This window comes from Chrysemys picta, chromosome 1 (assembly GCF_011386835.1).
Source record: "Chrysemys picta bellii isolate R12L10 chromosome 1, ASM1138683v2, whole genome shotgun sequence".
In the NCBI taxonomy this organism is placed as follows: domain Eukaryota; kingdom Metazoa; phylum Chordata; order Testudines; family Emydidae; genus Chrysemys; species Chrysemys picta.
In genome coordinates, this window is record NC_088791.1 from 342,369,383 (window position 1) to 342,394,397 (window position 25,015).

At 48.1% G+C, this 25,015-nt stretch overlaps 1 protein-coding gene across 2 annotated transcripts in view; it reads left to right on the forward strand.

Moving 5' to 3' along the window:
- The window catches only part of ARHGEF17 (Rho guanine nucleotide exchange factor 17), a 256,033-nt gene that overhangs the window by 4,548 nt on the left and 226,470 nt on the right, over window positions 1-25,015 (forward strand). The gene's annotated exons all lie outside the window — the stretch shown is intronic.

The window sequence follows — 25,015 nt, forward strand, 5'->3', positions numbered from 1 at the left end:
TGAAGACAATGGAATTTTTTTCTTTGTCTTCAATGAACTTTGGATCTGGCTCTTGGGGGGCCAAATTCTCCTTTCATTAACACCGTTGTAAATCTGGAGGAACTCCATTGACTTCAATTAAGTTACTCCAGACAAATGAGATCAGAATCCAGAATCTCTTGGCTGGCGGTGGGTTTTTTTTGTTTGTTTTTATTTTTTTGCCTTGAATGTTGAACAAAAGTTGCCTTTTCCTAGTCTATAGGGAACTTGTGTAGCCTTTTTCTTTCATTATTATCCCTGATATCCTGCCCATCGTACTGTAGCTCAAGAACACATCAATTGTTTTAAATATATATATATAAAATCTTGAAATTCCTACCTGTGGGAATCTGTTTAACAGGAATAAATGCAGCTCTTTCCCCCCCTACAGCTGAGATTCTTTTTGCCACTTCAGTTTTATTCAGGCTTGTTGATAATTTGTGACATTGCTAAGGGCTTCAGAAATAAAACAGACCTTTTTTTAAAAGTATCAAAATCAGGGAAAACTAAAAAAAAAAAAAAAAAAAAAGTTTGTTGCATATTAATGATAACCAAGGTCAGCATCCTGTTCCCATAGTAATTAATGAGGATTTTGCCTTTGGCATTAGTGGAAATAGAATCGGGGCCCAATGTTACTACCAGACTGCAAATTGGTATTCAGGGAAGTTGATTTCTAGCTACAAACCACATCCCTATGTTCTGGTCTGTTTGTTCCCTTCCTGGTTGAAATCTCTGTCAGGGTGGAGTGTTCTGTGAAATACCCGTTGCTCTGATCTGTTTGATGGAAATATTGAGTACATTAAGATGTCTCTGATGTGCTGGAGGATTACATTGGATGCAGAAAGATTTTTCCGGGTGGCATAGGAGAATTTGGAGAAGACCGCCAATCTAGCTTGAATCACGTGACTTTCCGACGGGAGAAAGGGGCTGAGAAATCTCAACAGCACTGTCTTCTGAAAGGTGCTTTGAAACAGTTCAATATTATTAAAACAGAATCTGCATTGTGGGCGAGATTTGCAGTTGACTTGATCTAAAGTTCCCTTGAAGTTGCATAGGCGAGTTTTGTTTCTTCTTTCACTCCTATAATCGGAAACGATCATTGTGGCTGGTGTTGCGGTCTGCTCGTGTCACTTTTTACCTAGTAAAATCTCTTCTTTTGGGGGGGAGCAGGGGTGTGTGTGTACCTTTGCATGGTTTGTTTACGAGAGCTGAATGCCGTGTTCACCAGAGCATAAACTATCTACTAAATTGGCAACAACTGTTCTCTTGCTCCATTGTATTTGCCCCTAGTCATGTGGTTGGGTTTTTTTTTTTTTTTTACTTTTCTTTCAGTGGTTTTCTTGCAAAGGCATTTGAGTTTTAATTGTGTAATGTGCTACTAGAATTGTGAGAGCCTGACCATGCCTTACTGATTTATGGGATCGTTACTCATCAGTGTGGAGCGACTACTACTGATGTAATGCTTTCACTTTTACCTTTGGCTTCTTCCCGCCACCAATCTCCGCATTTGTTTGCTTTTCATTACCTGTTGTCTCTCATCATATGCTTCGGTTGTAAGCCCTGTGGGGCAGAGACTGCCTTTGTAAAGAGGCTGTGATCCTTTGATTGGGGCCACCCTAAATAATAGTCCGGTGGAGGGCTACACGATCCGGCCTTGTGATGACTGTCTCAGTCTGAAACAATGGGCAGGCGGAAATCCCACCTCCTGTGTCTAGTGGGCAATTCATTCGCCCATGCTGTCAGCGGTTGAACAGCTCTTCATTGGTAACCGTGGGCTGGCTCCGTGGCTGGTGGAAATGGGAGTGAATCCAGCCCATCCAGAGATGTTCATTACTGAGGAGCGTGGGGGGGGGGGGAAGGGAACAGTCTTGTCACGTTGAAAAGCTTTTGCAGGAGAAGAGTTTACCACTGTTCTGGTGTGTGATTTATGGATGCTGGTAGATTGCCCAGTCCCACGTTGGAAAAATTAGCAGCAGCCAAGCAAGAAGTGACCGGCAGCCAAGCTGCTGGCTGGGGCAGGTAGTTGTCTGCAACCCTGAAAGGTCATTGCTAGGGACTGAGTTGTTTCTTGATAGAGTGAGGAGCTGACACTGCCTTCTGTCCGAGTCACCTGACTGGGAAGAACCAAGGAGTCTTAAGTCTTGTCAGATGTTTCAGTTTTGTTTGATCTTGGCAAGTGCTGTGTGGTTTGTTCTGTTTCTTTGGCAATGGCTGGAAGGGAGCAGAACTGGTATCTGCACTAATTGGAGCAGTCTGTTTTTCTGAAAGAGACTGGGGGGAGCTGGCGCTCCGTTGGTTAGTGTCTCATTGAATGAAGTGTGTGAGTGCGCGCCTGGGCATAAAAGAGAGAAGGGTGGATGGGTGGCTACAGAGGATTCTTACTGGATATTAATTTTTACTTGAGTTGGGTTCAAATCAAAACCCCAGATCCAAACAACCTCAACTTTGGGCAAATTCAGACCCAGATCTGGACTTTTTCTGTGACCCACCTTGCAATAATGGGCCAAACCAAATCCCCCCAGCTCCAAACACCCTTGTGCTTTAGGAAAGTTTGGATCTTGATAAAGATCCAGATTTGCCCCTGGACCTATAACAAGTCTGGACAAAAACAGCCCTGATCTTTGTAGCTTGGGCCTTCCTCTGAGTTGTACCAAAAGCTCAGCAGCTGTGTTCAGTCATTTGAGTTTTGGTTTAGGGACAAGTTTGCCTTGAGCTGAATCAGAAGGAACTCTCCATCCTTTCCCCCCACCCTCCGCCCAACCGCGTTCTCCTCTACCCTCTGTGTTCTCCAGTATTAAACTCCTGCCGCTTTCCTTTGTCAGGACTCATTCCAAATTATATATATGTTAGTCTCATTCCTAAAGATTGTTTATTATAAAGTACCTGCAAGGAGGAGTAGCCCGGGCAGCTACAAACAACCGTCTGAGACAAATGATCTTATCTCTAAGTACTGTCTAGAGATTTCAGATTGGAGAGGTTTGTTCTGGGATTGAACCTCGAGGTTGAGCTTGAATAGAAAAAAGTTCCTTCACTCTCTCCTGGCGAGGCATGTTTAGCAGTATCTGTACCTAGTTATCATCAGATGGGTCCTGCGAGGAGCTGAGCACCTACGGCCTGGTGAAGTCCGTGGGAGTTAAGGGCACCATGCCCAACAGTGGAATCCCCTTTTTTCATAATATTATCCAGAGATCAGGACAAAAGCCCCGTTCTGGCTGTTTGTGCTGGATGTTAGGAGACTGTTCCTAACCCAGCTGCTTAGAATGAATTTTAAGATGGGTCATTTACGGGTGTCTTTATCAGGAGCCGCAGTGACTTTAGGAACGAGTAAAGGAGCCGCAAGGAGTGAATTCGGGCCAAGGTCCACAAGGTATTTAGGCTCCTAACTTGGAGCCTAAATACCTTTGCGGATCTGGGCCATAGCCTCCAACCTTTAGCGTGGCTAATAATAATAGTACTTATTTTCTAAGCACTGGACGACTTTGAGGCCAGTCCATTGTTCCTTGGGTACCCAGACCTGCTGCTGACCTCAGGATGCAGGATTAGGCCCTCAGACTAATTATGCCTCACAACACCGCTGTGAGGCTGGCAGGGGGAGTTTTATGATCCCCATTTTACAGATGGGAAAACTGAGATTTGTTCAAGGCCGTAGAGGGAGTCCAGTGCCAGAACCCTATTGAGAGTGCAAGGGTTCCTAGTGCCCAGGTCTGTGCTGCAGCCAATGGAATCTCATCTTCTGTCTCCACCTCCCCAGCCAGGAGTGGTGCTTTTCCAGCAATTGTTGCTTTTATTTTCACCCCTCTTGGGCCCGATTGCTTGTGTGCTACGCCCAGGGTCAAAGCACTCCGGCAATGAGAGCAATTTACACCAGATCTGCAGCGTAACTCTGCTGCGGTCTCTTGCCCCGAACTCAGTGTTGTGCTCAGACAGGCGCTGCGCATTTTTGGCAAAGTGGGTGCGGCCAGGAGGGAAGTAGGTTGGAGCCAAGGGGCTTCTTTAAGGCTACATGAAACAGCCGGGGGCTGCTTTAAGGGCTCTCCAATGTCCCTCCCAAATCTTTTGCTGGACAGTGGGGTGGGGGAACTTGGTGTTCTCTATAGTGATGCCGGACATGAGAAGAGAAGGTGAAAGGATGAGCTGGGCCTTTAAGGGGATCAAGTCCCTGCTCTGCCCTGGGCCTAGAAATAAGAGGCAGGTCCTTTTTCCTAGTAGGCAGGAGATTTGGTATCTGAGCGGCATTCTGGGGCCAGTGTACCAAGAGGGAGCTAGGAATGGGCCACGCGAGGGGCTCAATGAAAGGGGTCCAGGAGTCAGGCCAAAGTCAGAACGTGGCCTGGAGAAAAGTGAAGTGGAATCGGGGTTTCTGGTGTATGGTCCTTGGGCCAGAGATTGGGGTAGAGGGCGAGCTTGGCTCCCCCTATCGTGCCACCAATAGGAGGTGGAAAACCCCACAAGCCAGGGTAGGGAGCTGTGGCCTTGGGAGGCCAGTGTCTGTGACGTCGGTGAGCCCGATACTGGAATACCGTGGACAGTTCAGGGGTGCACATCGTAAAAAGGATGTTGGAAAGTGTGCTGCGAAGAACCACGGGAATGATGCCAAGGCTGGAAAAAAATGCCTCGCAGTGAGAGACGTAAGAATCTTAAAAAGAAGATGGAGAGGTGGCTTGATTAGTGTATCAGCACCTTCATGGGGAGAAAATACCAGCTAGCAAAGGGCTCTTCAGTCTAGTGGAGAAAGGCAGATCAAGAAGGAATGGGTAGAAGCTGAAGCCAGACAAATTCAGGGCAGAAATGAAGTGCAAATTTTTGAACCGTGAGGACAGTTAACCACTAGAACAAACTACCAAGGGAAGTGGTGGATTTGCCATCTTGTGATGTCTTCAGATTGAGAGGGGCTGTCTTTCTGGAAGTTTTGCTTCAGTCAAACACAAGTTGTTGAGCTCTGGGGCGACTGGGGAGAATTCTACAGCCTGTGATACATACAGGAGGCCTGGGATACCTACAACCTGGGATATATACAGGAGATTAGACCAGATGATCTAACGGTCATTCTCGCTTTAGAAATCTCTGAGTGCTGTCACACCGGAGCGATAAGGTTGCCAATTCCGGTTGGACGTATTCCTGGAGGTTTCATCACATGACATAATATTTAATTGAACATTAATCTTTAATTCCTGGACAATCCTGGAGGGTTGGCAATCCTACGAAGGGAGAAGCAGGCAGACCCTCCGCAAAGCGACTGTGTAATCCAGACCCCAGTTTACTCCACTATAACCTGCTGACAGTAGTGACACACACACCACATTTGGGTTGTGTTTTTTTCCTCCTCTCAGCACTGCTGGGAGAGAGTGAGCTGGGGTGAAATCCTGGATTGACCCCAGGTTCTTGACCTCCTTGGGCCTCCTCAGCAGAACGGTGTGCTAAGTGCCAGCCCCCCAGCCCTTTTGACAGTGGGGCAGCAGGAGACTCGCAGAGCCTTGACAACTGGTAAGGATCCGTGTGATGGAAAGAACCCAGACCGAGTTTGCAAAGCAGGCAGTTATCTGGATCCACTGGGATTCGGGGTGACAGTCTAGAAAGACATGTCCCAGCTCAGACACTTAGAGGGTGGGAGCTTAGGGGTTATTGCAGTTTGGGAGCTTACGCCTTGAGAAGCTGTGGCGCAAGTTAACCTCTGTGGGGCTTGCATTGTAGCTGCCCCGATGCAAAATCCCCTACGGCGGACAAGCCCTGTGTTTCATGTGATCTCTCAGGGCTCGGTACAGTGCAGGCTTATTTGGTGGGGTTTTTTGAATGAAGTTTTCCCATGACTCCCTGAAGTGTTTCAATAGACGGATTTCCTGAATTGCCTGTTGCGCCACTTCGAGTGCTGCGGCTTGCCAGTCCCGTGACCGCTGCCTGCAGGATGCGTCTGCGTCCTGACATGCTCAAGGAGCTAGATGGCAGCTGTCAGATCAGGGAGGGAGCTATCAGTCCTGAACACTCGCAGCTCCAGAGGTTTGGAAGTTTTCCTGGTGTTGGGGGGAAGCAATTCATTATTCAGGTGCAGCTGGGAATGAGGAGCTAAAGGGGAACTGCAAACATAGATAAGGAGTTGGTGTTTACAGTACTTGAGCAATGAGTGCGGAATGCCCTGGCTGGGCTAACGCAGGCAGAATGAAACATACCCACCAGGTTAAGAGGAGCATTGTGCACAACTAACCAAGAACTCCCCTCAAATGTTTTCCTTTGGGATCCCCCAGTTGGGAAGATAGGTCCGATGATCCAGATCCTCAAAGTTATTTAGGTGCTTAACTCCCACTGAAGGATCTGGGCCCATGCCTCTAGAAAGGGAGCAATTATGCAGCCACTCCATAGTGGGTAGTCCATATAGAAGATAATGGCCTACTACGGCTAGCTTATGGAGTTACTCCTTTAGTTCAGGTGGGAGAGGATCTGTGCTGTGGCACTTGAAGGTCTTATGTTCAGACAGTGGTGATGGCTGGTGTGCATGACTGAGGTGACTCAGGTATTTCTGGATGTCTGAGCAAACTCAGCTGAGCGTTTGTCGACTTGTCCACCAAGTGCTTCCTAGACTTACCTAAGGGATCGGGCCGTGAATAGCTACAGTAGTGGAAGGAGTCAGACAGCGGGGAATGTGTGAAATGGGACAGGGATTTGGCCTAGGGGCGGGCCAGCTGTCATGGTGTGCTGGGAGCAGGTCAAAGGAAGGCATAGAAGAGTGTGCGTGTGAAGGGGGAGGGGCTTTTTCATTTTTGCAGGAAAATTGGTTCACGCTAAAGTCAGCAAGAAAAAATTGTTGTTTTTCTAAACACTAATGAAGTGATGTTTTTTGAAGGGATGCCATACTACGTTTCTCTTCATGCCTCAGACTAGATAAATAGAAAATCCCACACCAGATGTTCTGTACAGCACAATTGTGAACACCTAGCAACCTAGTCAGCAAACCGTCAGAATGAAGCCCTTTCTGGAGTGGAATTACTCAGCGGGTTTGCGTCTCCCCCCATTATTGTGAAAAATAATGTGAAGAATGCTATGTGATCACTGTACGTCCAAATGCTGATTCAGTAGAGACGCCTCCAGAACTGTTTGGGCGGAAGAGAAACTGGAAGGGAAAATTGCAGCTACTGTGTGTTTGCTTGAGTGCGTTTGTACAGCCTTCCTGGGAGTCGTTTCATTTCATTACGAGCCTGCTGTGTGTGGTGCAATTCCCTGAAGTTATTGACTAGTTTTCTTTGCAAATGAATATGATTTGGGTTGCTGGAAATATTACTAATAACAATGCTTTTCATCCGAGAAGTTGAGTGCTTCATAAATATTAATGAAGCTTCTTGTTAGTTGCTGGCCTCATTTTTCAGACGCGGAAACAGGGGCACCGAGAGACCGAAAGATTAGGCCAAGGTTGCACAGCAAGTCAGTGCTAGAGTTGGGAATAGGACCCAGGAGGCCGGAGTGACAATCCTTTCCTGTTTCAGAGTAACAGCCGTGTTAGTCTGTATCCGCAAAAAGAAGAACAGGAGTACTTGTGGCACCTTAGAGACTAACAAATTTATTAGAGCATAAGCTTTCGTGGACTACAGCCCACTTCTTCGGATGCATATAGAATGGAACATATATTGAGGAGATATATATACACACATACAGAGAGCATAAACAGGTGGGAGTTGTCTTACCAACTCTGAGAGGCCAATTAATTAAGAGAAAAAAAACTTTTGAAGTGATAATCAAGCTAGGCCAGTACAGACCTTTCCTGCTCGTCATTAGACAACTCTACACTGCATTGCTTGATAGACTGCAGCTGAGGAAGTCTGAGATCCTAATGCTAGAGATGGAGATTTTCAGAACCATAAGAGGGACCTTAACCTTGAATCCTAATTGAAAATCATGCTGTACTTAGGAAGTAGCTCCGCGCACACTCCAGTACATTCAAATCTGGCTGCTTTCTCCAAACGCTCACATGCTAACACCAGTCTAGCGGGCAGTACTTGTGCCTAGGCATCAGGGCTCCCGTCTTCCATCCTAGTTCTGCTGCTGGATGATTTGGAACAAAGCGCTTATCTCCTCTCCATGCCTCAGCTTCCTCCCGTGTAAAGTGGGGATAATAAAATAGGCCTCGCAGGGGATTAATTAATGTTTGCAAGCGGCTGGTGAAAAGTGCTATTTAAGTGCAAAGTATTCTCCTTTGCCTGCCAGCACAGCCTGTTATTAGTAACACACATAGTATGTAGGCTCAGAAACGTCATGCAAGTATTTCCAGAATTCTGTTCAAAGAGTCATTCAAGGTTCTTCTCTAAATAAAAGACCCACACTTGCACAGAGAAATTATATGGTGAGGGGTAAGCTGTAGGAAGTGATGTGGGTGTTCCAGTAGGTGGTAGCACTGAATCCCACCTGGCTGAGGGCTCTGTGCTGATGGACGTGTTGGCCTTCAGACAGAATGAAAAATGGAGAGCCCAGCCATTACAAATCCTATAGTGGACTTCTGGCCCCCAGCCTTCTGGCCAAATTCAGATATAGGTGAATCCTTTCTGCTTACCTAGGTCCTTCCTCTGACTTTGGTACAATTTTCTTCACTTCCTGTTGTAAGTTTGTTGCCCCCTGGCTGGGGTTTGTTGGAAGTCTCCCATCCAAGAACTGTCTGGGCGTAGTCCTGTTTATTTTAGGAGTATTTGCTGTTTCCCAGCACAAGCCAGCCTATCTGTATAGATTAGTCCCTGCTGTGAAGCAACCTTTAGGACAGTAATGTCCTTAAATCACTTTTGGTCTCTGGCACAGTGGTTCTTTATTAATAGCGGAAGTTGACTCCTAAGAAGTTGACATTTTCCTTGACTTCCTCGTGGAGGGAATTGCCTTTGATGGTGCTGCTTCATCAAATTGTTATTGGTTAAATATGTTGTTGTGGCTTTTTCCCATACAGAGAGATTTTCTTCTTAACACATGTTGACAGTGAAATCTCAATTAACATGATTCAGTTGATGATAACGGAAACTATGTATCTGGTAAGTTTCCAACAAGTCTATACAGGCTTCTGGGCTTGTTGCTTTAACATAATTAAAGGTGATTTGCAAAAGAAACAAAATTTGGCTTATGTCTCCTTTAAACTTAGTGAAATCATGACACACACAAATCAAGGTGAATAAACGAAAGGGTTTTTTATATTATTTATATATATATATTTAAATTAAACACAACAAAATACACATAAACTTTTCATAATACATAAATGTCTCATAGTATATTAACCATTTGCTACCTAACCTTAGTTATACTGTAAACATTTAATTGTATGTAATATGAATGGGGAAAATATAAATCAATTATTTGCATGACACAATTTACAAACAAAGAAAATTTTGCTTATAAAAATCCAGTTCAAGAAAAAATATGGAAGTAAGATAAAGAATAGAAGGAAAATTCGGAGAAGCGGGATAGAGATAGGAAGGGAAGGAAGTGAGCAAAGAAGCGGGGGAGGTGATAGATGCCAGGCATTTAATAGGATCATTCAGATAGTTCCACGAAAGCATCCCATATCTCTGAGAATTTCCTTGGGTATTTTTGGTATTGTATACAGTTCTTTCCATGGTGGCCAAACTGATGATGTCTATGCTAGGTCTTCAATTCTTGGTTGCTTTTTGGATTTCCATTTCTGTAGTATCAGCCTTTTAACGATTATTAGTGCTCCGCTTAGCCAAAGTCTTTCCGATTGATTCTGGGGAAGGGCTTTTTAGTCACTGCGTGAAACTCTTTATTTGTTTCTATTACCTCCTATTAATCTCCAATGACTAATGCGTTGTTTGTCAAAAAGAGACCTTTGTTAAGAGTCAACATCTTGCTTCAGTTAAAATGCAGACGCTCAGAGCAGACATCACAGAGACCTCCCAGTGGTCTTGCAGCAAAACCAGGGAAACAGCAGATGAAATAGTCCTGGGTTTTCTAAGGTAAAAATTTAGCAGACTCCTCCCCTTTCCTTTTTTCATCTTTTCTTTTAATTTTTAACCTTCCAAGGCTCCTGTGTCCGCCATAAAGAAGCCAAAAAGGCCACCACCCCCTTTTTGTCACCTTTAATAAAATCCGGTGGATACAGATTAACTTTCTGAGCTTTCCTATAGACGCCGATAGCCACTGTCATTGTTCAGGTTGCCAAACTCATCCCCTGAATCCCACTGCTGCCACCCCAGTGCCCTTCATATGAGGTTAAAGCTGGTTAGTATTTTCAAGGGACGACCATGTGCGTGGTGGCAAAGGCAGTCCCTGCCCAAGCATTGTACAGTCTAAGCAAGACAGAGTGAGGGCAGGACACCGAAGAGGAAAGAACTAGAGTGTATGGGCCAGATCATCAGCAAATGCAAATCATTATAGGGCCACTGATTTACACCAGCTGAGCTTTGGGCCCTATTCGCTAGGATGTAGATTGTCACCCCGGTGCAGCTGAGGTGTAGTGGTACAGTTAAGGCCTAAGGTGTGCAGTGGGCTGCCATATTAACTTCAGTGGTTTACACTAGAGGGTGAACCTCTGCTGCAGCCGTGTAACCCTATTGACTTCAACGGGGGTTGCGTGATTGGAACTGACAGCAGAGTTTGGCTCTGGGTCTCTCTGAGAAGCACGGAGCAGAAACTCTAACTTCCTGCCAGGGACGGGGGTAACCGGGGCAGGGATCGGCGGAGTGCTCCTTACCTTGGGTGAACTTTCAGGCTGCCGGACTAAGCAAAGTGGGTGCAAATTTTCCTTTTAAGGGCAAAATTTCAGCTGGATCTTTGAACGTCTCTCCTGCCTTTTGGTCTCTTTGTGCCGCAGCCATAACATAACTTAAAACAGTATTTTATTTCTCTTTGATTTATTATATATGGGAGCAGGACGCTGAGATGTTTTACTTCAGATGGCACCAGACGTCAACTGAGTGGGGTGGAGGGGAGCTCTGGAATGGAGTTGCTTTAATTACAGGACAGAGTGCCCAGGACCCAGTATAACTTGGCACTGTCGTTTTGGCTTCAAGGGGAAATTTACATGCTCCGTGACTTGCGGATAAGAAATGATCCTTTTTTTTTTATCTCAGTAGGAAGCCAGGGCTGTTCTGTACAGAGTCGCCTCAGATTCCAAGTGACTCGGGTGAGGGGTTTGGAGCACGTTAATTTGTTAATCGGTCGGTTAGACCTGGCAGCAGGAGCCTGGGAGAATGGGGCTGGACGTTTTCCTCCGGTAAACCCCAGTGTCAAGGGGGTTTTTCAACCAAGACTGAGTTCGCCTGGGTTGAAATTTTGGTGGATGAGAGCTCAGGTCAGGAGCGAAAAGCGTATGAAAAATGAATCTTTGTAACGCTGTCTAGATGCGCTTGTCCCTCTGATCCCCCCTGTTTTACACCGAGGGGACGGATCCTGAGCTAGTGTAAATTGACCTCACTTCGGTGTGGTCCGTGGAGCAATGACAAGGTCGTGCCAGTTGTGGGTCTGGCCCCAGATCTTCCAAAGGACTCAGGGCTGTATGTGTCAGGGGCTTGTGGCAAAGAGCGATGAAGTCAGCAGGAGCCATTGACTTCTCTGAGTGTTGGATTATGGCCTCAGTGCTCAGTACCGGCCTTTGGGCCCGGACTTTGTAAAAAGCTCAGCTCTTGTTTAGCCACCTGTGTAAGGGCCGGATGTGTACCAGAGCTCGGCACCTGCCATGTGCGTGCGTGTGTGTGTAAAGCCCGGCTGCGTGTGTGTGTGTGTGTAAAGCCTGGTTCTGTGTGTGCTCGCGTGTGTGTCTGTAAAGCCTGGCTCTGGGTGTGTGTCTGTGTGTAAAGCCCAGCGGTGTGTGTGTGTGTGCGCGCACACGTTTGTGTATATAAAGCCTGGCACACTGTGTGTGTGTGTAAAGCCTGGCTGGATATATGTGTGTATGTCTGTATGTAAAGCCTGGCTTGGTGTGGGTGTGTGCTTGTGCATGGGTGTGTGCAAAGACTGGCAATATTTTCTTTAATTCATATTTGAGTCACCGGGTGTCTTTATGCTTGAAATACACGTTCATACTCTTAAGCACCTGGTCTTGCTCCACTGCTGTCCGCATGGGCAGGGTGCAGCCGTGGTGCTCCTGGGATAACTCGTGCTGCTGTGCTCTCCGTACCGTGGTGTAGAACTGGTGCTCCACGTGTGCGGGCAGGCGTGGGCTGGGCGTGCTCCCATGGTGATATAAAAGCAGGTGTGTCCACAATGAGACCTCCAGAGAAACATGCAATGCAGGTGCATGCGTCTGTGAGCGGATGGGTCCCCGGGGGCCGATCCGCTGCGGTTCCGGGAGGCACAGATGCTCAGCGTCTCACAGGAGGGGATAATACTAGTCACCCTGATCTCCAGGAGGACAGTGGCCGTCACGGTTTGAACTAATGGATCTTCGCACGGCTCCATAGGCCAATTTGGGAAGAACAACATTTACCGCACTGCGCACAGAGCTGCCCGCTGCTTCTGTACCTGGCGCTGGCTTCCCGCGGCTCACAGTGCCCGTTCCTCCCCAAGTCACAGACGCTCACCCTCCCGGCGTGGGAGTGCCCCGGTGGGCCGGCCCGACGTGGTTCTGGGAGTCCCGGATGTGCAGTGTCTTGCCAGAGAGACTTATAATGTGACAGCATCGGGGTTGTGGTCAGCACGTGACAACACATTGGAATTCCACATTGTATAGCAGAACTAATACAGTGTGGGGAGAATCCTTCCCTCTTCTCCAGACTGGGAAAGGCAAGGATGTTGGGAGAGGGGATGTCGCCTGTTCCACTCATTCCCTCTGAAGCACCTGGCATTGGCCACTGTCGGAAGACAGGATACTGGGCTAGAGGGGCCGTTGGTCTGACCCAGTATGGCCGTTCTTATAGTCTTATTCCTAGCCAACTGTAATCCCTGGGCTCTGCTCTTGGGATCTGTCTTTCATCTCGACCTCTGGCTAGTGGCTGACCTGACCCCTCTGGCTGGTAGAAGTCAGAAGAAAGATCTCCCTTCCTATCCCGTCCTTTCCGCTCGTCTGCTGACTGCCAGGAAGGCCTGTCTCTACTTCAACCTTCCTCCAGACGCCGTTATTTCTGGGTTCTCCTTGTTAGTAGTTTTAGTGCCTGTCTGTTCCTCAGAGCTTTCCCAAGTAGCAGCAGGATTAAACTAAAGGGGCTGTGAGAGCAGCAGCAAAACTAGCCAACAATCTTGTTAAAGCCACACTGCTACTGCTTGGGAGTGCTCCGAGCAACCTCTGTGGCACTGCATTCTCTGTCTGCAGACTCAGGAGGACAGCACTGCACTGGGTCTCCTTCAGACAGGTTTCTTTGTAACCCTTAAGGGTTAGAAACTTTGTGTGTGTATCTGTACATGGATGTTTATTTGGTAGAAATTGATGGCTGAGACCCCACCACTTCCCAGAGGAAGTTCCGTACTGCCCACTGCCAAGCAGGTACATGGATCATTTAAACCCTGAGGAACGAGTTGGTGAGCAGTGCTTGGCCAGTTCTGCGCTGGGTGGCACAAGTGTTTTGTTGGTGTAACTCCATTGAAATTAGTGCAGTTATACCCTTGTAAAACTGGCATAAGAATGTGGAGAATCAGGCCCTGAATTTTTCCAGGCCTGCACTATTTTGTTTAGATTAATATTAATCAGACATTATTCCACCGTAATACTGTGGTTCTAACACTGCCAATTTCCCCTCCCAGTTACCCCAGTGTAACTTCATTGATTATAGTGCAATTGTCCGGGAGTAACTGGGAGTGGCTCATTCTGCTAACATTGTGCCAGGGTCTCCTACCCTGGTGGCAAAAACTGGTGCTCTCTTTAAAAAAACAAAAACCCCATTATTTAATGTCCCATAGATCTGTAGGGGAAGCTGTAAATGACGACTGACAACATGTAACGGTCTCATTCTGCAGCGTAATTAGTTTTCCTGGGCACGTTCCAATACTTTGGCATGTTGTTTTTGGACGTTTTTTTTCCCCCCCCCCAGAAAAAAGACCAGACTTCTAAAGAATTCCTGAATCAGAAAAGCTCCTCCTCCACTTGTTTAAATATGCGCATCAGGATTGTATTTGCAGGAGAGCAGTTAATTCAAAAGGCAAATGTTGTTTAGCCTACTGGCCCAGGCTTTCGCTCAGGCATGCACAATGTAGGCCGTGAGATGAAATAACGCTTTCAAAGACAAAAACAAAAACAGGAGCGGAGGGAGAGAAATCGTTTGCTGATTCCATCAGAACCCACTGGCTGTCTGGAACATTAGAAAACAAACACACACAATAGCCCGAGTGCAGAATAACATTACAGAGCTCAGGCACAATCCAGGCTCTGCAAATAAGTAAAGCCAGTGGGGGCTGTTGGTTACAGGAAGGGCTGTGTGTGGTGGGGGCAGCCATATGACTTACGTGTATGTTGGACGTACTGAGATCTGATCTGCATTGTGCTAGATGCTAGACATACATATAGTCAGACAGTCCCTGCTGTGAAGAGCTTGCAATGGAAATAGTCAGGGGATAGATGATTACCCTAATATTACAGCAGGGCAACTGAGACAGAGAGATTAAACTGACTCTTCCGTGGCCATATAGGAAATGTGACTGAGCCAGAATGCAGCTCTCGGCCATAAACTGCTGCTGGGTGGAAAAGTAGGCATGTTCATTGACATGCTCTGTGTGTTGACTTAAGCAGGAGCTGTATTAAATGGAAAAATACTGACTCAAATAGCACCTGTCAGGATCAAGCCAGTCATGGGAATGTAGGCACAGCACAATCCTCTCACTCTGTGCTCAGGTCGCCTAGTTTATTCCAGGACGAGCTGGGGCTCAGAGAAGGATGACAAGAATGATCAAGGCCCTGGAAAAACTCGCCTACAACACTGGGACTGTTACCTTAGAAAGGAAATGACTAGGAGGAGATGTGATAAAAGTCTGTGAAAATACTGAATGGCCGAGAGAAGGGAGTTTGGGAGCTTCTGGTCTCCCTGCCTAACAAGAGGGCATTCAGTAAATATCCAAACTCAAAACTATGGCAAACACTTTTTCACACGGTGTGTAATTAGACTGTGGAACTCATTGCCACATGATGTTGCACCCAAGAAATTAACCAGCATCAAAAAGGGATTGGACATTGATATGGCTATCAAGAATATCCAGGGCTAGAATAGCTAACACTAACAAAGTTTTGGAAGGGATATTAAACTTAATGCTTCAGGGCTTTGTCAATCCCTCGTTATTAGAGACCAGGGTGAGACCTGATACGGGGCGGGGGGGTCAGATTCTCCCCCATTTGCTACTGTGGGACTCTAACACCTTCCTCAATGCATCTGGCACTGGCCACTGTTAGGGACAGGATACTGCACTGGAGGGATATTGGGTCTGATCCAATCTGGCAATGCCGTTGTTCCTAGGGGTCAAAGCAGCCTGGGCTCGTTACTGGGCAGGGCAGGGTGGAATGAGTCACACTCACACTTTGACTCCCATGCGTTTGTGTTTTAAACATCCCGGATTCCTGCCTCTCCTTATAAACGTCTGAGTTTGGATTTGGCCTTTCAGGGACATTCCTCTCTCCCTTGTCCTTTTCTTTGGCGTCTTGTTTTCATGGGGGAACCTCGGAGGAAAATCTCTGGGGTCAGATTCCCAGGAACATAACAGTTGCGTAAAAGGCGTGCGGCGCACACTCCCTGCAGCAGTGCCGCAGACTCAGGAAGTCGGGCATGACGTCTCATGTAGCCATCTGACTGCACTGCAGAGCTGTATGCCACTGTCTGGCATTTTCGCCAGTTCCTCTTTTGGCTTTATTCCCCGTTCCCAATTTTATAGCGTTTTTTGCTTGCCCCAAAACCTTTCTCCCTCGAGCACCATTCTGGGGTGATCTGGCTACAAAAGAGGCCCGATTTCCTGGTCTTAGGTAGAGGAGCAGAAACCACGTACCCCTGTGCTCTTACCCTCATGTGGGGAAGGATGGTCTTGTGGTTAAAGCACAGACAGGGCTGTGTCAGGAGACCTGGGTTCCTCTTCCAGTGACTCACCATGTGTCTTTGGGCAAGTCATTTAATCTCTTCGTGCCTCAGGTTGTAATACTCATCTCCCGGGGGCAGAGTGGTGGAGGATTAACCCAGCAGTTGTTATAAACCAAGCTCTGACAATGAGTTTCTTTGTCCTTGGGCAAGGTGTTCAATACTTTCAGTGCCCTCCCTCTGTAAAACAGTCTGGTAGTATTATCCCTATCTTAGAGGGGTGGTCTTCACTAGCCTTTTTTTTTAAATCTTGAGTTCATTGATTTCATCGATTCCAAGGCAGAAGGGCCCCCTGTGAACATCTAGTCTGACCTACCTGCGTACGCAGGCCAGAGAATTTCCCTGAAGTAAATTGCCAATAACATCGTTGTCTGACTAGGAAAAAAGTTACTTAAAACCCAAGTGTAGACAGGGCAGTTTGTGTTTTAACGTGTATTTTAACATGAAGAGAAGACTGCGGGGGGGACATGGTAACAGTTTTCAAGTACATAAAAGGTTGTTACAAGGAGGAGGGCGAAAAAATGTTCTCCTTAAGCTCTGAGGATAGGACAAGAAGCAAGGGGCTTAAATTGCAGCAAGGGAGGTTTAGGTTGGACATTAGGAAAAACTCCCTGTCAGGGTGGTTAAGCACTGGAATAAATTGCCCAGGGAAGTTGTGGAATCTCCATCACTGGAGATTTTTAAGAGCAGGTTAGACAAACACCTATCAGGGATGGTGTAGATAATAGTTAGCCCTGCCATGAGTGCAGGGGACTGGACTAGATAACATCTCAAGGTCCCTTCAAGTCCTACAATTCTTATTCTGTGTGTTAGCTGGTAGGGGTCAAGCCAAGCATGGAGCCTAGAGTTTATCTTGACCAGCTAATACGTGTAAAATCTAAAAATTGCCTTGTCTACACTAGGGCTTTCACATGTGTTAGCTAACACATGCTAACATCATGCCTTTAGGGTATGTCTACACTGCAGTGAAGGGTGATTGTGATGTGGGTAGTGTACCTCTGCTAGCTATAATCTAGCTAGCAGAGGAACATTAGCAATGTAGACATGATGTCAAGGGCCTCATCTCAGGCTAGGACCCTGAGTATGTACCCAGGATCCTGGTGGGCTTGTAGTATGGTCGCTAGCCTGTACTGAAGTCCATGTTGCCATGTCTACACTTGCTACTGTTATCTGTGTTAGCTGGACTAAGGCCAGTATGGGTACACCTATGCTACAATCACACCTTCATTCCCAGTGTAGGCAGACTCTCAAACCCTAATGTAGACAAGGTCTTAGTGTATACACAGGATGGTCTCTAGAGTAAACTACAGATGTGTGTAGCCTGGAGCAGACCTGCGTGGAGTGTCCATGTTAGTCGTTACAAACCTGTTAATTCTCGTGAAGACAAGCACTAAATGGTGATATGCCTCATGCTGGCTCTGTGCATGGGGAAGACAAGACATTCACCCTGCATAAAGCCTTCTAGTTCTGCATTTACTTGCCATTCTTATTCGGAGCCATACAAAGAAAACCATTGAGACAGACACAGCTGGGGGTGGGGCAGTGGGGCTGGAACACTTTTTGGAGTGGGGGTGCTGAGCTACACCCCTCTTACCCTGTCTGCGCCCCTCAGTGCCCCCTAGAGTTGGGGCCGGGAGCAGGGCCATGGCTCCAGGAGGGGGGTACGCGGACAGGGGTAAGGCGGCTGGGACCCCGCATGCAGGGCCAGCAGCTGGGATGCCGTGGCTGAGTGGGATCCTGGGCCGGCAGCGAGCCCCCAGGCATGGGGCCAGCAGCTGAGTGGGGCCGGCGGCCGAGCAGGACCCGGGGCCGGCAGTGGAGCCCCCAGACAGTAGCGGGGCCGGTGGCCGGGACCCTGGGCGGCAGGGGCGTGGGGCTGGGACCCCGGGTGCAAAACCTGGGGGTGCTGCAGCACCCCCTGCACCCTGTACTTCTCATGCCTATGGGTGGGGGTGTCTGAATCTGTTTAAAAAGTAACTAGAATTTGTTGGTTTTTTAATCCAGTTTATGCAGTTTTTGTTCTGTGTCACACCAGTGACTTCAGAGGACTTTCACCAGTGTAACTGAGAGAGCAGGTGGCCCTTTAAGAACTCTGTGTAGCTGAGTGTGGCTGATAGGTTGCCCTGCCATCCCTTCCTCCTGGTGGGTTCTCTAGCACTTGAAAAGGGAAGCAGGTGACCCCTACAGAGTGACTCTCAGCTGATCCCGGAGCTGTATTCTGTCCTGGCCCATTTAGGGGAATGTGCTGTCACAGCCTTTGCACCCTGGCTGCTGGTTTTCTTTTCATGCTGGGCCTTTTGTTCTCTCATCACTGTGTGTTCCCTTCCCTTTGACTGCGGCGTGCGAATAACTTGGCTGGTTACACAGTGCATCTGAGCGCATTGTTCCTCGGAAGTGTGCATACCTGGGGCTGTATCCTGCTGTCCTCAAAGTCAGGAGGAGTTTGATCCATTGCCTGAAAGGGGACTAGGATTTGGCCCTGATGGGTGGACTGGCTTGGGTCTGATCTTGCAGTCTTTGCTCACTCCCGGAGAGCAGCTCCGTGGTCTCACCCAGCATTGCAGGGTGGCTGTTTCTCGTGGTATCTGTGGGTTCCAGGGTTTATTCCTACTTCACAGGAGAGGTGTTTGTGTTTCACTGGCTTTGTTAATGGCCCCAAGACTCTTACGGAGCCAAGGCAACAGGAGACCTGGTTTCCTCATGGCTGTCCAGTTCCTGGATGATAGAAATAACATACGGCAATATTCTGACCTGCAGTGCGTATAAACCAGGGGTAGGCAACCTATGGCACGTGTGCCGAAGGCGTCACGCGAGCTGATTTTCAGTGGCACTCACACTGCCTGGGTCCTGGCCAGCGGTCTGAGGGGCTCTGCATTTTAATTTAATTTTAAATGAAACTTCTTAAACACTTTAAAAACCTTATTTACTTTGTATACAACAATAGTTTAGTTATATATTATAGACTTATAGAAAGAGACCTTCTAAAAACATTAAAATGTATTACTGGCACGTGAAACCTTAAATCAGAGTGAATAAATAAAGACTCGGCACACCACTTCTGAAAGGTTGCCGACCCCTGGTATAAACGAATCCACGGCCCAACCCCACAAGGTGCTGAGCGCCCTCAACTTCTGTAGAAGTCAGTCACTCGTATGGTTGGATCCATGAACATCAATAGGGTGTCACTGGGGGGTTTTCTGGTTCCTCTGGAGCCCAGATCCACAGCCCTGGCATTTACGGAGATGTCCAGTTTTATAGGCTCTCCAGGGTGGAAAACATGTCGATAGGTTTATAAAAGCCTGGCTGTCTCTCCCCTTTGTGTGCCACTGTAAGGCCTCTGAACTGGGCCTTGCACAATGGAGAACCAATCCTGACAGGAGACTCTGGGCCCTCGAATGGGTGGAACACTTTCCCCCACCACCATGAGCCCTTCCCTTTGCTCCGCGTCACGTTCACAGCGAGCGAGGATAGCTAGCGTTTTCCAGAGGGCACTGGGTTGAATTCGGTGGGAGCCGAGTTAGCACAAAACTGAGCAGGACTGAAAGCCCCACCATTAGATTTTAGCAAGGGAGTGTGTATGGATTTCATTCAAGCGGGAAACTGGGACACAGCAGCCTTTTAAGTTGTATAGGCACCATCGTAGCCATGTTCCTCGGTTAATTTGAACCAGGAATTTTAGCTTTAAAAGGAAAAAAACAACAAGGTTTACTGTCTGCTACTGTCAGGTTTGGTCACCAGAGGTTAAAAGTCTGGCCTCCCTGGGTGCACCAATACAGTAACTCCTTACTTAACGTTGTAGTTATGTTCCTGAAAAATGCGACTTTAAGCGAAATGATGTTAAGCAAATCCAATTTCCCCATAAGAATTAATGTAAATGAGGGGGTTAGGTTCCAGGGAAATTTTTTTCACCAGATAAAAGACATATATATATATAATACACACACACACACACACTGTATAAGTTTTAAACAAACAATTTAATACTGGTACACAGTGATGATGATTGTGAAGCTTGGTTGAGGTGGAGGAGTCAGAGGGTGGGATATTTCCCTTACTGCTAAATGATGAACTAGCAATTGGCTGAACCCTCAAGGGTTAACTCTCTTACTCTACAAGGCAGCAGGAATGGAGGGAGATATGCGCATTTCCCCTTTAAGTGCACTGCCTTGTTAATTAGATCAGCTTGCTGAGACCGCAGTCTGAGCCCTGGTGTGTCCCCCCCTGCTCTATGGAAGATGGGGTAAGCGGGGTGCAGGAGCAGGGGGGAGGGGACACCCTGACATTAGTCCCCCCTCTTCCTCCCCTCCGCACAGCAAGCAGGAGTCTTGGGGAGCAACTCCAAGGCAGAGGGCAGGAGCAGCATATGGCAGTGCCGGGAGGGACAGCTGCAATTGCTAGCCTGCTGGGCAGCTGCTGCACAGGGAACTTAGGGGAACGGGGAGCTGATAGGGAGGCTGCCGGTCCACCCTGGTTCCAAGCCCCCACCAGCTAGCTCCAACGGGCTGCTCTTCCTGCAAGCAGTGGACAAAACAGGCGGCTGCCAAACAACGGTAGAAGGGAGCATTGCGCAACTTTAAACGAGCATGTTCCCTAATTGATCAGCAACGTAACACCGAAACAACGTTAACCAGGACGACTTTAAGTGAGGAGTTACTGTACTCTGCTATCATGGGTATAAATCCTGGCTACTTTGACACCAGGAAAACATCTGGGTCCCCACCCCCCTTTTTTTTCCCCACTTGTCCAGATATGCAAATTGTGATCACACAGGTTCCACGTTTTGGAGCTGCGGAGCTGCAGGGGTTTGGTTTTGCCCATTGTAGAGACAAGGGCAAGCGACAACGTCTGGCTCAGAGCTTGGTGGCGTTTGGATCTGGGATTTTAGCTTGGACCCATTTCTGTGCATTCTCAAAGTCATCCTTGGTTCACCACTAGTCGTGATCCGCCCAGAAGTACAGGTCTGTTTTTCACATGCAGCTCAAGGATGCTGGGAGTTTTATATAAGTATTAAACTCTTCGTATTTCTTACTAGAGGGCCAAACCCAGCTAGCAATAGACACATATTTTGGGTTGGATTTTGCAGAAGCAGAATCGGTTAGGGATTGAGATCCAAGACCTCATTTTCTCCAGTCTGTGTGCAGAGTTGGGATAAATTAGCCAGTCTCAAGAATCCACCTCCAAACTTCCTTGGTCTCCCACCCAACCCTGTTTGTTATCCAGTTCCCTGCTTAGTCTGTGGCCTCTTTCACTGCTTTGGGGTGGAGCTGTTCTGGGAAAGGGTCTCTGGTCTGGGCCCACAGGCGGTCGGACTAGATGATCACAGGGCGAGTGAAAAGAAAGGAGGAAAAATTTAAAACAAGTTTTGCATTTTTTAAATTTCAATTTTTTTGTGGGGGGAAGGGGGGGCAACTTGAGGCTTTGAGATCTGAGCACCGTCTATTGGAGTCCAGCCAAACGGGGAGGCCCCCCTAAATATCTGGCCATTTGCAAACTCTCGTTTGTGTCCTTTCCCTGTGTTTATGGACGCCAGGCAGAACTGCATTCCTCCACGTGGGGGGCGAAGGGGCCTCGTCCTTCATCGGATGAAAGAGCCAAGGGAAAATTCCCTCCTTTCTGAGGCTCCAGCTTGTTCTCAAGACTCTCTCTGTGGTGTAGCTGACGAAGGGCAAATCGCGGCCTCAGAAGTCTCTCACTGCTGACCCTCTCACCTGAGCCATGCTGAAGGCTGCCCCTCCGTATATTTACCTCAGGTCCACATGGATCCGGTCCCCACCCCCTCCTTCCTCTTGCATTCCTGTAAGTGTCTTACCTCACACATAAGAGATTAGCAAAACCAGAACCCCAAATCGAAACCGCTTGGAATTGGGGGCCCAAAGAAGGGCAGGTTTGGATTCAGAGCCTAGATCCCATCCCGCCCCCTGATAGTTTCTCTTCCAGGCTAAAAAGGGCCTGTTTTCTGGGTCTGGTTTGGATGCAGCTGCAATGTTGCCAGCTCAGTTGACCTTGTGGGGTTTGTCATGGCTTTCAGCCCACATCTCATATGAACAAAGAACTGGGGAAGTTGGGGCCTTGTGGATTCTCTCCCCTGATCCAGATTCACCTTTGAACCCGACATGGAGCTTAACCCTACTCTGAACCTCTCTCTGACCACCGCCAACCCTGAACCGCCTGCAGCAGCAACACAGAACTATGGAGCTGAGGGGCCAGAAAGGTTATTTAATATAAAGAAATGAATCCCGCCATGTTTTGTGCATCACTGATACTTGTGCAACACTTTATATCTCCCCCATGGTGCTTTGCAAACATTACCCCTCGCACATCTCTGCAAGTAGATAGGTAAATGTCAAGCTCCTCAATTTACAGGCGGGGAAACTGATGCACAGTGCGGGCCACACTTCTTCCCCGGTTGCTTACCCTCTCATCTGCATAGCTGGCTCCTGTCCGTGTATCCTCTGAGCACCGTTTAAGGGTGAAATCCTGGCCCCATTGAAATCAATGTACGTTCAACTTGAAGCTACACCGCTCCTTGGAGGAATGGACCCTCAGCAGAGTTGTGATTTGATCATTAATGTATTGACGCAAGCATCCGGGAACTCGTCTCCCATCTCCCTTCTTTCCGTCCCTTCCCTGTGACCTCTCCACAGATGCCAGGTTCCAGGACCCGGCTGGTCCCATCGTCAGCATAGCTTACGATCTATCACTAGACGTCTGTCGTGGCACAGCTGCCCCAGCAGGGGGGAGGGGAAGAGGAAATATAAATCTATCCTTTCCTGGGTTTTCTTTACAGCCGCGATGGCCCTGCCGATGACCCGGCATACTTTGCCCTGTGGCCTGGATTCCCACTGGGGTTAGAGCGGAGCGACGTCGTTCCTAAGCCTCGGCCCCAAGTGAGCCTGTGTTGCAGAATCATAGAATATCAGGGTTGGAAGGGACCTCAGGAGGTCATCTAGTCCAACCCCCCTGCTCAAAGCCTCATAGAAGGCAATTAGGTTAGTCAGGCATGACTTGTCCTTGGTGAATCCATGCTGATTGGTTTCAGAGTAGCAGCCGTGTTAGTCTGTATCCGCAAAAAGAAGAACAGGAGGACTTGTGGCACCTTAGAGACTAACAAATTTATTAGAGCATAAGCTTTCGTGGACTACAGCCCACACTTTCCTCTCTTCGAAGTGCTTCAGAATTGATTCCTTGAGGACCTGCTCCATGATTTTTCCAGGGACTGAGGTGAGGCTGACTGGCCTGTAGTTCCCCGGATCCTCCTCCTTCCCTTTTTTAAAGATGGGCACTACATTAGCCTTATTCCAGTCATCCGGGACCTCCCCCGATCGCCATGAGTTTTCAAAGATAATGGCCAATGGCTCTGCAATCACATCCGCCAACTCCTTTAGCACCCTCGGATGCAGCGCATCCGGCCCCATGGACTTGTGCTCGTCCAGCTTTTCTAAATAGTCCTGAACCACTTCTTTCTCCACAGAGGGCTAGTCACCTCCTCCCCATGCTGTGCTGCCCAGTGCAGCAGTCTGGGAGCTGACCTTGTTTGTGAAGACAGAGGCAAAAAAAGCACAGAGTACATTAGCTTTTTCCACATCCTCTGTCACTAGGTTGCCTCCCTCATTCAGTAAGGGGCCCACACTTTCCTTGACTTTCTTCTTGTTGCTAACATACCTGAAGAAACCCTCCTTGTTCCTCTTAACATCTCTTGCTAGCTGCAACTCCAAGTGTGATTTGTAAGAAAGGGCGGACCCATCAGAGCAGCCTCGATGGTCTGAAACCTTGTCGGCCAGAACTAGGGCCTGGTCCCCCCTGTCTCTCTCAGATCGGGCCAGGAGGACCCACAGAAGGGGTAGGGGCCTGAGGAGCATCCTCTCCAGGAGCGAGGTTTGGAGGCCTGTGGAATTGACAGGCACAAGGCTTCAGGATTCTGTCTGCCTCCAGGCCGCTCTCGTGGACGGAGCCTCCGAGCAGGTGTTCATCGGTAGCTGCAGAAGGCCCCGTGCAGGAGACAGCAGTGCTCACTTCTGCTAGGGTATCCCTGGGCTGCCTCCCTTCTCCAATCCCCCGCTCCCTGCATTCCAACCCCCACGGAGTCCCTTGTGTGTAGCGCCCCAGCAGAAGGGCTTATGCAGGATGCAAAAGGTGGCACAGTGCGGTGAAGGCTGTGTTCCCTCCACTCCCCCGTAGGCACTGAGAGCTTGCACCTGGATGCTTGTAGTGGCGGAGAGACTTCTGGCCATTGAAAACTATTAAACGCGTAGTATTATCATAGCACGTAGAGATCCCATTGTGCTAGGTGCTGTACAGACACACTGAGACAGTCCCTTCACCGTAGGAAAGATCATGATCCCCATTTCACACATGGGGAGCTGAAACCACGTCCACCAATGTTATATATGCCATCATATGCCAGCAATGCCCCTCTGCTATGTACATTGGCCAAACTGGACAGTCACTACGCAAGAGGATAAATGGACACAAGTCAGATATCAGGAATGGCAATATACAAAAACCTGTAGGAGAACACTTCAACCTCCCTGGCCACACAATAGCAGATGTAAAGGTAGCCATCTTACAGCAAAAAAAATTCAGGACCAGACTCCAAAGAGAAACTGCTGAGCTCCAGTTCATTTGCAAATTTGACACCATCAGATCAGGATTAAACAAAGACTGTGAATGGCTATCCAACTACAGAAACAGTTTCTCCTCCCTTGGTGTTCACACCTCAACTGCTAGCAGAGCACCTCACCCTCCCTGATTGAACTAACCTCGTTATCTCCACACTGATATATACCTGCCTCTGGAGATTTCCATTACTTGCATCTGAAGAAGTGAGGTTCTTACCCACGAAAGCTTATGCTCCCAGTACTTCTGTTAGTCTCAAAGGTGCCACAGGACCCTCTGTTGCTTTTTACAGATTCAGACTAACACGGCTACCCCTCTGATACTTGAAACCACAGAGTGATTAAGTGACTTGCCCATGATCACACATGGAGTCTGTGGCAGAGCCAGGAACCAAACCCAGATTTCCTGGTTCTCAG